The 13,319-nt window shown below is 38.4% G+C and overlaps 1 long non-coding RNA gene across 3 annotated transcripts in view; it reads right to left on the minus strand.

The window, feature by feature from the left end:
- Positions 1 to 12,249, minus strand: part of LOC113898102 — a 28,811-nt gene extending 16,562 nt beyond the window's left edge. For 2 of the 3 annotated variants that reach the window (XR_003512520.1, XR_003512522.1), the window contains exon 1: positions 9,556 to 10,244. This is a non-coding gene — a long non-coding RNA (uncharacterized LOC113898102). Of the gene's footprint in view, positions 1 to 9,555; positions 10,245 to 11,040 lie in introns of those variants that run through there. The other variant, XR_003512521.1, reaches the window with a different exon arrangement.
- Positions 12,250 to 13,319: the final 1,070 nt, after the last annotated feature.

Here is a 13,319-nt window from a genome sequence, read left to right on the forward strand (position 1 = left end):
GATGGCAGAAGATTTGAGTTCCAGCAGACCATGAGCCTCATTATACACTCATTATAAATCATTACTTAAATGGCACACCTGTCAGCACCATGAGAGCTAACAATTGCCATGACAGCAATCAGAGAGGTCCAAAAAAGGACTGAAAAGGTGAGTTGTATTAGTTTTCGGTCCAAATCACATCCTTGTTCCTGGTTAACTCATGATATTTATTTCTCCCACTCTTTCCCAATCTCTCCCTTTTACCTTGACCCTCCTATATATTTGCTGTCCATCCAAATTGGTGTCTCCATCCAAGTTTGTCTCACTCAAATTGGGTTGAGTTGATTTGTGAACTAAAGTCCCATTTCTCCATTTTTTGACCATTTAATAAAGCTTGAGTTGTTCTAGTTTCAGCATAGCGTTTGTTATTGGCTGTGCAAATCTCATCAGAAAAAGAACCTCTCTGGCTGAGACAAGAGGGAGGTCTCTGCCCGGGCTGGGACCCCAGCATGTGTCTGGTTGACCAATTCTGTAACACTATTTCCTTCTATGCAGAAGGAAATAGACTTAAATATGCTTAACAATCTTAACCTCTTTTAGCGTGCTTTTCCTGGTAACCTCCCACACCTGACTCCCCACTTCTAACATCTGCTATCTAGCTGAAGATGTTATTAGGTGAGGGCTCTGCCACTTTGGGGACTTACTCAGTTTTACTGGATCACTCTCACATATGTAAGGGATATACATGTTATTATACTTCAGTTTTTCTCCTGTTGATCTGTCTTACATCACTTTACTTATTGGACCAGCCACGGTACCTATAAGAAAAGTGAACACTCTCCCTACAGTGTTCAGGGATAAAATGGCATAGGTGAGTCAGGTGAATGGATGAAAGAATCTAAAAGAAGTTCATGCATTGTGCTCAGCTCCATATGAGAATATTTCTATCAGTCCCATGTGTTGATTGCTAAAATATACCACAGGATAGACATGAATATGCACACTGAACCATTAATTGATTAATAGGTCAAAGGAAATTATCAATTATGCATATGGCTTTTAAATATTTCAATCTCAAATAAAATCATTAATAATTATCCATTATTTGAAGGACAGAGAAAAAGTGATAGTTGGCCACCTTTCTGTGTAGACAGCAAGAGAAGTTAAATTATAATGAAACAATTAGAAATGTAAGTCATTAGCTCTTTGTTCCTCTGGTAAACTGAGATGAAGTATATGGAACATGGAAACCTGAAAAGTTCTGTCTGTACAAGTAAATTGATGTTGAACAGATAGAAACATACAATGGTTTCAAATTTCCTCTCTTGGCACACCCGGATCAACATAGATTGAAAGACTGTGAGGGTTCTATCTGAAATATCTGTAATAGACAGACAGATAAACTAGTGTGTGGGTCAGGTCGAGTACAAAATAATAGGGAAGAATGGGGGATGGAGAGAGCATAATTGTGTGCACTGTCTGAAAGGATTTCAACTCAGTTTTTATAAAAACACAGGGTCTGCCAGAGAAAGTTTGTGTGACAGCCATATAGCAACCCATGGGCCACCAGTTTTCCATCTTTGTCTTAATTTGAAACCTGACCTTTAAAGATAATACAGATACCCCTGCAGTCTAATAAAAATCTTGAAAAAAAAAACCAATATTAGCTAATTAAAGTCTATGATCTTTTGTAATCTTTTCTGTAAACAGGATGGGCTATCATAGATGCGTGAAGTAAACATGAAATCAAATGAGCCCATTCTTTTAGACTAAGTGCCCAGATGATGAGAGCGCTGGTCCTGTTTCCTATGAGCAAAAGGATCTCAGTCCTTGTATTCTTTGAATAAAATATTTGACAAAGAGATCAAGATTGCAAAGCAGGCACAGAGTTTATTAGAAGCACAGTATAAGTGGGAGCAGAGAAGGCGATGGCACCCCACTCCAGTACTCTTGCCTGGAAAATCCCATGGACAGAGGAGCCTGGTAGGCTGCAGTCCATGGGGTCGCTAAGAGTCAGACACGACTGAGCGACTTCACTTTCACTTTCCACTTTCATGCATTGGAGAAGGAAATGGCAACCCACTCCAGTGTTCTTGCCTGGAGAATCCCAGGGACGGGGGAGCCTGGTGGGCTGCCGTCTATGGGGTCGCACAGAGTTGGACACGACTGAAGTGACTTAGCAGCAGCAGCAGCAGCATGTGTGGGAGAGCACACAGGCATTCCTGTAGAGTGAGTTACACGTTGCAGGGATAGCTTAGATTTTTAATACGGGGTTAGTTTTTTGGGGTTTAGATGAGGGTAACTGCATTTCCCCTTTCCTAGAAGCATGTCATCTGTGATTCTTGCGTTTCCACCAGGCGCCATTTTGAATCTTTTCCATGAGCACCGAAGTGAACCCACATGGGGCAGGGATGGATCAAAGCCACAATGCTAATGATATTATCATAATATTACAATGTGGCCAAGATTACTAGAGGATGACTTGAGATCCCTTCTGCACAAGTGTTGGGCTGGGAAATCCTCTCTACCACAAAAGGAGCAGGCTGTGGTGGGTTGCTTTGCTTTCATCCAGTCAGGGCACATTTTTCCTGTTGGTGGTTTATCTCAAAGGGTCAGCATGAAACTTGGTGCTGCAAAGTAGCTGGAACCCTAGCCATCTGCTTCTTCAGTCCTGCCCTGAGCCTGGTGGAATGGCGGTTCTTCCACTCTGTTGCACAGCTGCACCTGCTCTCTCCTGGTTCACTCTCTGTCCTGGTTCCTGAGAACTGATAATAGAGGCTAATCTACTTGGAAGGACAGCAGAGGGTAAGTGAGGACGTTGAAATGATTAAATCCACAGAGAAAAGCTGAACCAAAGTATTACATTTCCACACAGCTCCTCCTCACTGCTTTTATACCATTTAGTTGTCTTTTTTTTTTTTTTTTTTTTTGAGGCTGATAGCTTCTTATCACTTGCTAACTGACTGTGCCTGCCTAGTGGGTTGAGTTTCTGTTCAAATTGAGCCTGCAGAGAGAAAACAATGAAAGAGGAGAGAGAAAACTAAAGGAGATGCTGGAGGCAGAGAGGCTCAGGCCTTCAGCAGCCCTGTGATGACCTTGAGAGAACAGAGGCAAGATGCAAGGTCTGATACTGATAATTATGATGTGAGAAATAGGGATCAGAAAAATGAGAATGTGGGTAAGAATTTTTCTTGTCACTGATTGCATTCTGCTTCAACTAGACATAATGGCAAGAAAGTTTCAATTGGCATTTATTAGTACAGCTGCTCACCACATTATGATCTTGGCTTAATTTTTTTCCCTTAATTTGCTACATCCTCCTTTTCTCCTCATCTTTACCCTTCCTCCTCCTAAACAAAGTGCTCAAGTCCAAAGGAGAAAAGCAACAGTGTTTTGGAAAAGTATTTGGTTTTAAATGTCCATTTTAAAGAATTAGAAAGATGATCTAAAAATTGAGGTAATTTTCTGAACTGGACTAAATTTCACAGGTAGAAGAGGAAGGACAGAAAAGATGTACATTTATAAAATTTAAATAAAGGCTTTTGTTTTTCAATTATTAAAGGGAAAGCTTTGAGCTTGTAATGGAAAAATCATTAATTAAGATCAGTGAGGTCTTCAGTGAGGGAGAATATAATAGTTTGACATTCAATCGAATCCCTGTTTCTAAAGTATTTTCTACTTTATCTAGTTTGTGCCTGTGTTTCCAGGTACTAACAATTTTATGCCTCTGCCTAGAATGCTTTCAATCCTTCTATGTGAAGTGAAAGTCGCTCAGTCATATCCAGCTTTGCGACCCCATGGACTATACAGTCCATGGAATTCTCCAGGCCTCAATACTGGAGTGAGTAGCCTTTCCTTTCTCCAGGGGATCTTCCCAACCCAGCAATTGAACTGGGGTCTCCCACATTGCAGGAAGATTCTTTACCAACTGAGCTACCAGGGAAGCCCTCAGACCTTGTAAGGACAAATACAAATTAAAAAGAAAGTACTTCAATAAACTAGTACCCTTAACTTCAGATTTCAGTGGGAGAGGGAGTACCTAACTAATTATATTATTTATAAAATATATTATATTTATTTTGTTATTATACTTACTACTACAGATATTTGTAATTAGTGTTTTACAAAGTTAATATGGAATCTCCTTTGGTTACAGAAGCTTTCTAAATTAAAAAAAAAGTTGCAAAATATAGCTATATGTAATTAAAAACAGATCATCAAAATGTACTTATGTAACTATTCAAAGATAAGAGCTTACTTTTGTGGTGATATATTTTTTATTTTTTGTGAGAAATTAATATATAAACCTTTTATTATTTTATTATGTTTATTTTTGCTCCTTCATGTTGGTTTCTGTGTCACTTTCTTTGAATACTTTCAAGATAACTGGTTTCCAGAGGAATGACCATCTTCTACCTTTGTCAATATTTCCCTTATCTGAAATTGATTGCAACAATGCCAAGCTAGTAAATCAATGTTAGTGACTTCTACAGAATATCACTTCAGTACCTTTCATAGGCAAGCATACCCTAATTAAAACATTGTGCTCTCCCCCTTCACAAAAGCTAGCAAAACTCTGTGTTTGCTTATTAGTAAATATATATGAAAATATTGTTCAGGGAAAGAAAATACAATTGGGTAAAATTTCCAATGCAAAAATGTATTTTGTGGTGATTTTTAAAAATATTTGTAAAATAAATAATATATAATAAATAATGTATACATATATGTGTCCATCAATAGATGAATAGATAAAGAAAATGTGAGATATACATATATATATATATATATATATATATATATATATATATATAATGGAATGGGTTTCCCAGATGGATCAGTGGTGAAAAATCTGTCTGTCAATTCAGGAAACATGAATTTGAATCCTGGGTGGGGAAGATCCCTGAGAAGGAAATGGTAACCAACCCCAATAGTCTTGCCTGGAAGATCCCATGGACAGAGGAACCTTGAGGGCTATAGTCCATAGGGTCACAAAGAGTTGGACATGACTGAGTGCACACACACACACACACACAACAGAATACTACTCAGTCATATAAATGAATAAAATTTTGCCATTTGCAGCAACATGGAAAGAAAGACAAATATTTTATTTTATCCTATATATGTGGATTTCTTTGGAAGGAATCATGCTAAAGCTGAAACTCCAGTACTTTGGCCACCTCAAGTGAAGAGTTGACTCATTGGAAAAGACTCTGATGCTGGGAGGGATTGGAGGCAGGAGGAGAAGGGGACGAAGAGGGTGAGATGGCTGGATGGCATCACTGACTCGATGGACGTGAGTCTGAGTGAACTCCGGGAGTTGGTGATGGACAGGGAGGCCTGGCCTGCTGGGATTCATGGGGTCGCAAAGAGTCGGACACGACTGAGCGACTGAGCGACTGAAATGAACTGAACTGAACTGAACTATGTGGCATCTAAAAAAACACAATGAACTAGTGAATGTAACAAAAAAGAAACAGACTCACAGATAGAACAAACTAGTTTTTACCAGAGGGGAGGAGGGAGGGGAAATGTCTGGGTAGGGAATTAAGAAGCACAAGATATTAGGCATAAAATAAACTATAAGAAAATATTATATAACACAGGGAATATAACCAATATTTTATAGCAATTATAAATAGAGTGTAACCGTTAAAAACTGTGAATCCCTAAATTGTACACTGTTACCTTATATAACATCGAACTGCAACTATACTTCAGTTAAAAAAAATTTTGCTGAGAAAAAAAGGGAGTCGGATCAATTTTCTCCTTCACTCAAGCTCTCCATTGCTGCCCTATCTCACAGGCATAAAACCCAGTGCTCTTCCCAAAGACTTCCTGTGTTCTGCCTCCAGTCCAGCCCTCTCTGACCTCATCTCCTGCCTTCCTCCCTCTCACTCATCCCTCTGCAGCCAGGCTGTCCTCCTTGTTGGCTTCTCTGTCAGGATAGTCTTTGCACTTGTTCTCTCTGCAAGATTCTGAGCCACCTGGATGACTCACTCCACCTAATTCATGTCTTTGCTTAAATGGCATCTTTTATGGACACTCTAGTTAAAAAGTATAATACTCCCCCCCACCAATTCTGGATCCCTATACTTCTTTGCTATTTTTATTTTTATGCTTAACATTTACCACTATCTACATGCTATATATGTGGCTTATTTTTCTTGACTGTGGTTCATATCCTCCTGATAGAATATAAATCTCTGAAGGCAGGAATTTTTGCATAAAGTGTTTACTGCTGTATTCTGGGTGCCCAGTCTAGTATCTGGCACAGAGTGGAGATTTAGACATTATTTAATGTATCAAATGGACAAATATAAATCTATATCTTATATTTAAAGAAATGCATACAGAGAACATAAGCATTTATCCAAAGCCCCACCTGCGGCCACTCAGTGATGGATGGGGACAAGACTGAAACCAGGGAAAGTAAATGAACAAAGTCAAAGGTCATTTTACATATTAAAAAAAGAAACAACTCCAAAGCTGACCATACTCATCCTCAGTTGGAACTTTCTTGTAGGTACCCCTAACATTCTAACATGCATATTTATTCAACAACATTTATTGAGCATATATTATGTTTCAAGCCCTGTTCAAGATGCTAGGACTTAGCAACAAACACAACAGGAAAGGAACACGTGTAAAATGTCTTCTAATAGAATACAAAATATAAATCACTGGTGACAAATGCTGTAAAACATGGTGGGATCTTATTGAGTGTTTGGTGTGGAGTGGGAGAGGGAGTCTATTTAAAATTTGGTGTCCAGGGTAGCATTCTTTTAGGAAGGAAAATTTAATCCAAAGTCTAAATCAGAAGAATAAGATTGCACTGATCTGGGCAAAGACCTTTCCAGACCAAGAGAATAGCTAATGTAAAGATGTGTATTTGGAAAGAGCATGACTTGTTGGAGTAATAGAAGATGGCCAGGGTGGCCAGCACATTGTAAAAATGGATATCATTGCATGAGATGAATCTAGAGAGCCAAGCTAGTTCACATATTGCCTCATAAGCCAAAGGAAGAAAACATTGATTTTTTTCTTTTTTTTTTAGGAAGGAGAATACTCTGGTCTGATTTACTCAACATAGATCACCCTAACTGGTGCCTGGCATGGAGTATAAAGGACAGGATAAAAAGATTAATGTAGTGACCCAATATAACAGTAATGGGGTTCTGAAGAAGGTTTGTAACAGTGAAGATGGAGAGAAGAGGACAGATTTGGGAGATGATTTGGAGTTTGCGTCAACAGAAACTGTTGCTGGATTAAGGGAGCAAGGACAAGGAAAAACTCAATCAGATCTTTGTATTTTGTCTGTAGGTATTCATGAACAGTGTTGCTAAGTGGGAGTAAGGTAGAGAAGATTTTTAGCGGGAGAGTTTATTTTGGACATGTCAATTGTGAGGTTAGATTGTGTGGACAGTTATGTGGAGATGTCAAATTGGCAGGTGAATACATGAACTTAAAGTTGATACAAACTGGAGAGTAACTATCATATGAATAGGACTTAAACTTGTGGGAAGAAGTCTTTTAGAAAGAAGGCATGGTTAACAGATTGAGCCAGTATTTGGTGACTGAGTAGTAGAGAAGTCACTTAAGTCTCCTGGGAAGGAGGAAAATCTGCAAGTGTGACGCTAGAGAAAATGGGACTGGTGGGGGTTGGCTAATTGGCCACCTGGAGGTAATGGGCAAAATTCACAAAAGCAGAGGTGCTGAAATGGTAGAGCCAGAAATCCTGTGGTTAGAGATTCTGCTGCTGCTGCTGCTCCTAAATTGCTACAGTCCTGTCCGACTCTGTGCGACCCCATAGACGTCAGCCCCCCAGGCTCTCCCGTCCCTGGGATTCTCCAGGCAAGAACACTGGAGTGGGTTGCCATTTCCTTCTCCAGTGCATGAAAGTGAAAAGTGAAAGTGAAGTCGCTCAGTCATGTCCACTCTTAGCCACCTCATGGACTGCAGCACACCAGGCTCCTCCGTCCATGGGATTTTTTTCCAGGCAAGAGTACTGGAACAAAGCAATTAGTGAAACTGACATCAATTGGTGAATTTTCCAAGACTTCAAATCTTTTTTATGGACACTGGTCTTATATTTTTTTTTTCATGATGTTAATCAATATCTGTTCTCACAATGATCCTGGGTACTCCAGTTGCAAATTATTTAAAAAAAAACTGGCTTTAAAAAATGAAAAAAATCTCATATGTATGTTTACTTATGAAATTAAACATTTTTCTGTTTAGTTGAAAAGTTCAGAGTTATGAAGTCAACTGTGCTTGAAATTAATTAATTAACAAAATGAGGAGGAGCTTCTTCTTGTGGTTTCAACAGTGTATATATTTGTAGGTATAAGGAAATATCATTTTCAAATATGCTTGCAATTTATAATATCTGGGGAAAATATTTATCATTTACTCTTTCAATACTTGGCAGGTGGAACGCCTCAGTAAATAATTTTGCTTTTATGAACATAATATTTTTTTCATCAAGACAGTAGTTTAAACCTCCCACTTGCTGTGATTGGTTTTGGGTTCCTCTGCACCCCACTAGCAGAAACCATGGCAGGGTGTCCACAAAATGCACAGAAATTCTCTGTAAAGCAGGGGAGAAGCCAATATTTACTGTTTAAGCTTACCATATTCTAATACTGAGAGCTAGAAATGCTCAGAATTCAAACTCATCACAGCAGGTGTTACACAAGGAGGGGGAAGAGAAAACCATCATATATTAATTTAGCCTGTTGAACTCCCCCTGACACACACAATATGGTGTGCTGTTTCAAATATATGTTATTTTCCTGCCTGTAGCAGTCCATCTGCTAAAGAAGGGTTCTTTAAGCACTTTAGTTGAAAAGAAATAAACTTCAACAATACATTTTCTAAAAGCTTTTTTTGGTTCTTGTTGATTTTATGGTGGCATTCAAAACAATACATCAGAAATACTTTGCAAGCAAAACTCATTTTCTGCTTTTGTCCTTTAAAGATCTCAGCTTCTTGGCACACAGCACAGCGTAGCAAAATATTTTACAGGAAATAAGTTGTGTAGGTCAACAGTATCCCTACGTCGGGGGTTGATGACTGCTGTCTATCTGCCAGGTAAAATTCATATCCCTATTATGAATGTGAATCTTTTTCTCAAAATGAGTATGTTTGTAAGGTGTTTTTATTAGCTTATGAACAAATACATGTTTTCAGTACTGAAATTACATTATTAGACACATAATGCAGACTAAAGTGAAGGGATGTGGCCTAGTGTGTTTCCCGGTACAGACAGCATATGTAGGGATTTCTCCTTATGGACACACAAAAAGGACTTCAACTCTTCTTTCCCCTTTTTATTTCTATAAATACATTTCAGGAGATTTATTTTATAGAGACCCACACTGTCTGTAGGTTCGGTTCTATTTATTAAATTCAACCATACTAGGAGGGCAGTGTCTTCAGAAGAGTTATCAGTGATTTCCTAGGAGGATCCATTTTGCTTAACAAATACCCCACATATCATGTAAAACACTATCGCAAAAAATAGAAATACAAACTACTCCAAAGGCATTTCCAACAAAGGCTTCTACTTACCCTTACGTTCCTCCTCATGTTTTTCTCTAAACCTCTGACTGTGTGCCTGTCTGCATTTTCTTCCCCCTGATCATTTTCAGCTGAAGTAGAACAGGCAGTAAAATCATAAATTCTGTTTGTTTCCTGCTTGCAGACGTTCATGCAGTTACACCGCAGCCTCCTTTTGAGGTGTGCCAGTAGAAAATCTGAAAATTGCAATGATTAGTTTCTAAACAAATTGCAAGTCATTTGTGGATTTGGTCACTTAGGAACTGCACTGAAATAATGATTTATATCAGCTGTGATAAGGGCATTGATGCTAAGCAGAATAAATGTCTTATCATTTCTTAGTGGAAAACCTGAAGCAATTTTCTCATAATTTGAGTGCCTAAGTGTTGAATACATTAGCTTAATCCTTACTTCATTTCTTTTAAATTGAATAGTACATTTTTTATTGTTGAAGTCCATTTGTTAATATATTTGCCATTGAAAGATTTAATCAATGATTTATGAGTATGTGACACCCAATATCTGGAATCTTTTAAATTAACTCAATAAGACTATTACTATAGTTTCTTAGTTTTTATGGCTTTTTTTTTCCTTAGGAGATTAAATTGCATGTGCATGTTAAATTGCTTCGATAGTGTCCAACTCTTTGCGACCCCATGGACCGTATCTCAACAGACTCCTCTCTCCATGGGATTCTCCAGGGGAGAATACCTGAGTGGGTTGCCCTGCCCTTGTCCACGGGATCTTCCCAACCCAGAGATCAAACACACATCTCTTGAGTCTTCTGCATTGGCAGGCGGGTTCTTTACCACTAGTGCCGCCTGGGAAGTCCCAGGAGATTAAGATAAGCCAACATAAATTCTAATGTCATCTGAAGGCTCCTATTCACCACATGGAGATAAATAAAAATGGTAGCTTAACTTCTCCATTCTTCAAATCATCTAATGGTTTATTTTGTATATGGGGCTTTTGATTACACCCTCTTGCAAAATCTTAACCAGAACACCTTCATGTGGAACTTCTTGCAGTGAATGACACTTAGTACAATAAAGTTTAACAGATTGAAAGAGTCTTCTGAGTTTACATGACCTCAGTTTAGCTAAAGATCAAAGGAAATGAAAAGTAGCTGTTCATTTTGTGAAAAATAATGGTATTCTTCCACTTTCAAATGAATGTCTAATTTTGATAGAAGGAGATACACTCAGTGAAATCTGAGAACACTCAAACAAGTTTCATAGAGTAATTCCTATGAGATCTCGTCACAAAGATGTGGAAATACTTGACCTTTCAGCACCATTCCTTCTGCAAGGAAAAATACGTTACTATGGATGTAAACAGTGTTCTAGTTCGAGACCAATACAAAATCTAAATTCCCTCGTTGATAAAACTTTGTGGATTCCTTCTTCTGTAGCAGAAGTGCTGGCTACTGTACCCCTCCAACATGTGTTTATAATGACATTCAGTCTTGACAATGGAATGGGAGAATTCGAAACTTACCTCACAAATTCTGAAAAATTCTTCCAGATTCCAGCATCAGAAGTCTTAATCAATGATGACCTTCAGCAAGGTATGAATATAATCATGGATATGTTTTGTCCTCCAGGAGCAAAAATTGATGCATATCTGTGGTATAATGTTGCAAGCAAAATGGAGCAGCAAATTTGCTATCAGATTTTTGACACCACAGTTGCAGCTGATGTTATCCAATTTTGACATTCAACTTAGCATATGCAAAATGTTGTAATTTTAGAAAACATTACCATTTTCTATGAGATTGCTATAAAACAGATTAAAGAGCTAGCTCTGTAGTTTATTTTCCTTTTTAATCAGTATTAATTAAAAAAAAATAGACATTGTGTTATCTTAAAGCCCTGTTGTAAGTTCAAAATGTTCCTGTTGCTCAAAATCTCCGGTATTATGGTTATGAAGGATATAAAAATGAGATACTGAATAAATAAGGACTGTGTTTTCACTTAATCTTTACTCTTCTCCTTTCTGAGAAGCTATTTTGTTATGCTACCCTAACAATTGGAGTAGAAAATGGCAATGCATGCTAATATTCTTGCCTGGAAAGTTCCATGGATAAAGGAGCCTGGTAGGCTGCAACCCATGGAGCCACAGAGAGTTGGGCATGACATAACTACTGGGCACAAGCACAAGCAACTTATCCATAAAAATGGGTGTTCAAAGGCATCATTTTTGTTCTCTTTTAGGGTGAGTTAATACAGTTATATTATCTTTGTGTTGTCCCCTATCAACTTTTTAGGGCACAGGTAACTTGGAATTCATGGACACTTTCTCTTTCTTATTAAGACTAATTCATCTCAGTCATTTAAGGAGCTACCAGCTCCTTCTCTTTCTCTAAGAATGTATCCAAGGAAGTCTTGATGAAAAGGGCTGGCCTCACGCACAAAGGGACAAAATAATTAAAGAACAAAAACAGACATGTCTCCATTGTAATTTTTGCTTTGTTTTTAGTTTTCCCCAAATTGACCGTTTTGGAGAAACAATAATAATGACAACAATAAGAACAATGTGTATACACACTACCGACTACAGATTGGCACTTGGCCTCTGCCTGTGCAAGGATTAAATCAAGTGCTCTGGGGGTGCTGGTTTTCAGCACTCCTTGTAAGGAGTTTATTTTTGGGGTTCCAAAATCACTGCAGATGATGACTGCAGGCATGAAATCAAAAGACGCTTGCTCCTTGGAAGAAAAGCTATGACCAACCTAGAAAGCACATTATAAAGCAGAGACATTACTTTGTCAACAAAGGTCTATCTAGTCAAAGCTATGGTTTTCCCAGTAGTCATTTATGGATGTGAGCGTTGGACTATAAAGAAAGCTGAGCGCTGAGGAATTAATGCTTTTGAACTGTGGTATTGGAGAAGACTCTTGAGAGTCCCTTGGACTGCAAGGAGATCCAACCAGTTAATCCTAAAGGAAATCGGTCCTGAAAATTCACTGGAAGGACTGATGCTGAAGCTAAAACTCCAATACTTTGGCCATTTGATGTGAAGAACTGACTCATTAGAAAAGACCCTGAGGCTGGGAAAGATCGAAGGCAGGTGGAGAAGGGGACGACAGAGGATGAGATGGTTGGATGGCATCACCAACTCGATGGATATCAGTTTGAGCAAGCTCCAGGAGTTGGTGATGGACAGGGAGGCCTGGTGTGCTGCAGTCCATGGGGTCTCAAAGAGTCGGACATGACTGAGAGACTGAACTGCACTGAACTGAAAGAAGTTCAGGGGTGTAGAAAAGAAATGATGCACTCTGTGCTGGAGAAAGAAAATGGCAGGACAGTTCCTCAGATAAGTCAATATTTTTAGGAGTTGATTTTATGAGCCCAGTTCTTCTACCTCTTTATATGCACTAAAATTCTTCATGATGACAGCTGTTCCTTGTGACTAGCAAAAGCTTTATGAGACTAGCAGAAACCTGAGAAAATACGTACTTGATTGCATGTATTCACCTTTCACCAAAATCACATATATACTGACCTTCTCCCTTCCTCTTGGAAGCAGTTTCTCAGAGATAACTGAGATGCTGTCACATGGCCCGCAGTCCTCATTTTGCTCCCAAATAAAACTAAAACTCAAAACTCTCAAGTTGTTCATGCTTAAGTCAGTGATACCTTATAGTTATCATCAGCATTTCTTTTATTTGACCCCATTTTACAGCAGTTTTTAAAACAAAATCAGTTACTCTAAGATGCAATCACCCTGAAAATTGACTTTTCTTTTTTTTCCTTTGTAACAAAGAAACACTGGTT

The sequence above is a fragment of the Bos indicus x Bos taurus genome, chromosome 9 (assembly GCF_003369695.1).
Source record: "Bos indicus x Bos taurus breed Angus x Brahman F1 hybrid chromosome 9, Bos_hybrid_MaternalHap_v2.0, whole genome shotgun sequence".
NCBI lineage: Eukaryota > Metazoa > Chordata > Mammalia > Artiodactyla > Bovidae > Bos > Bos indicus x Bos taurus.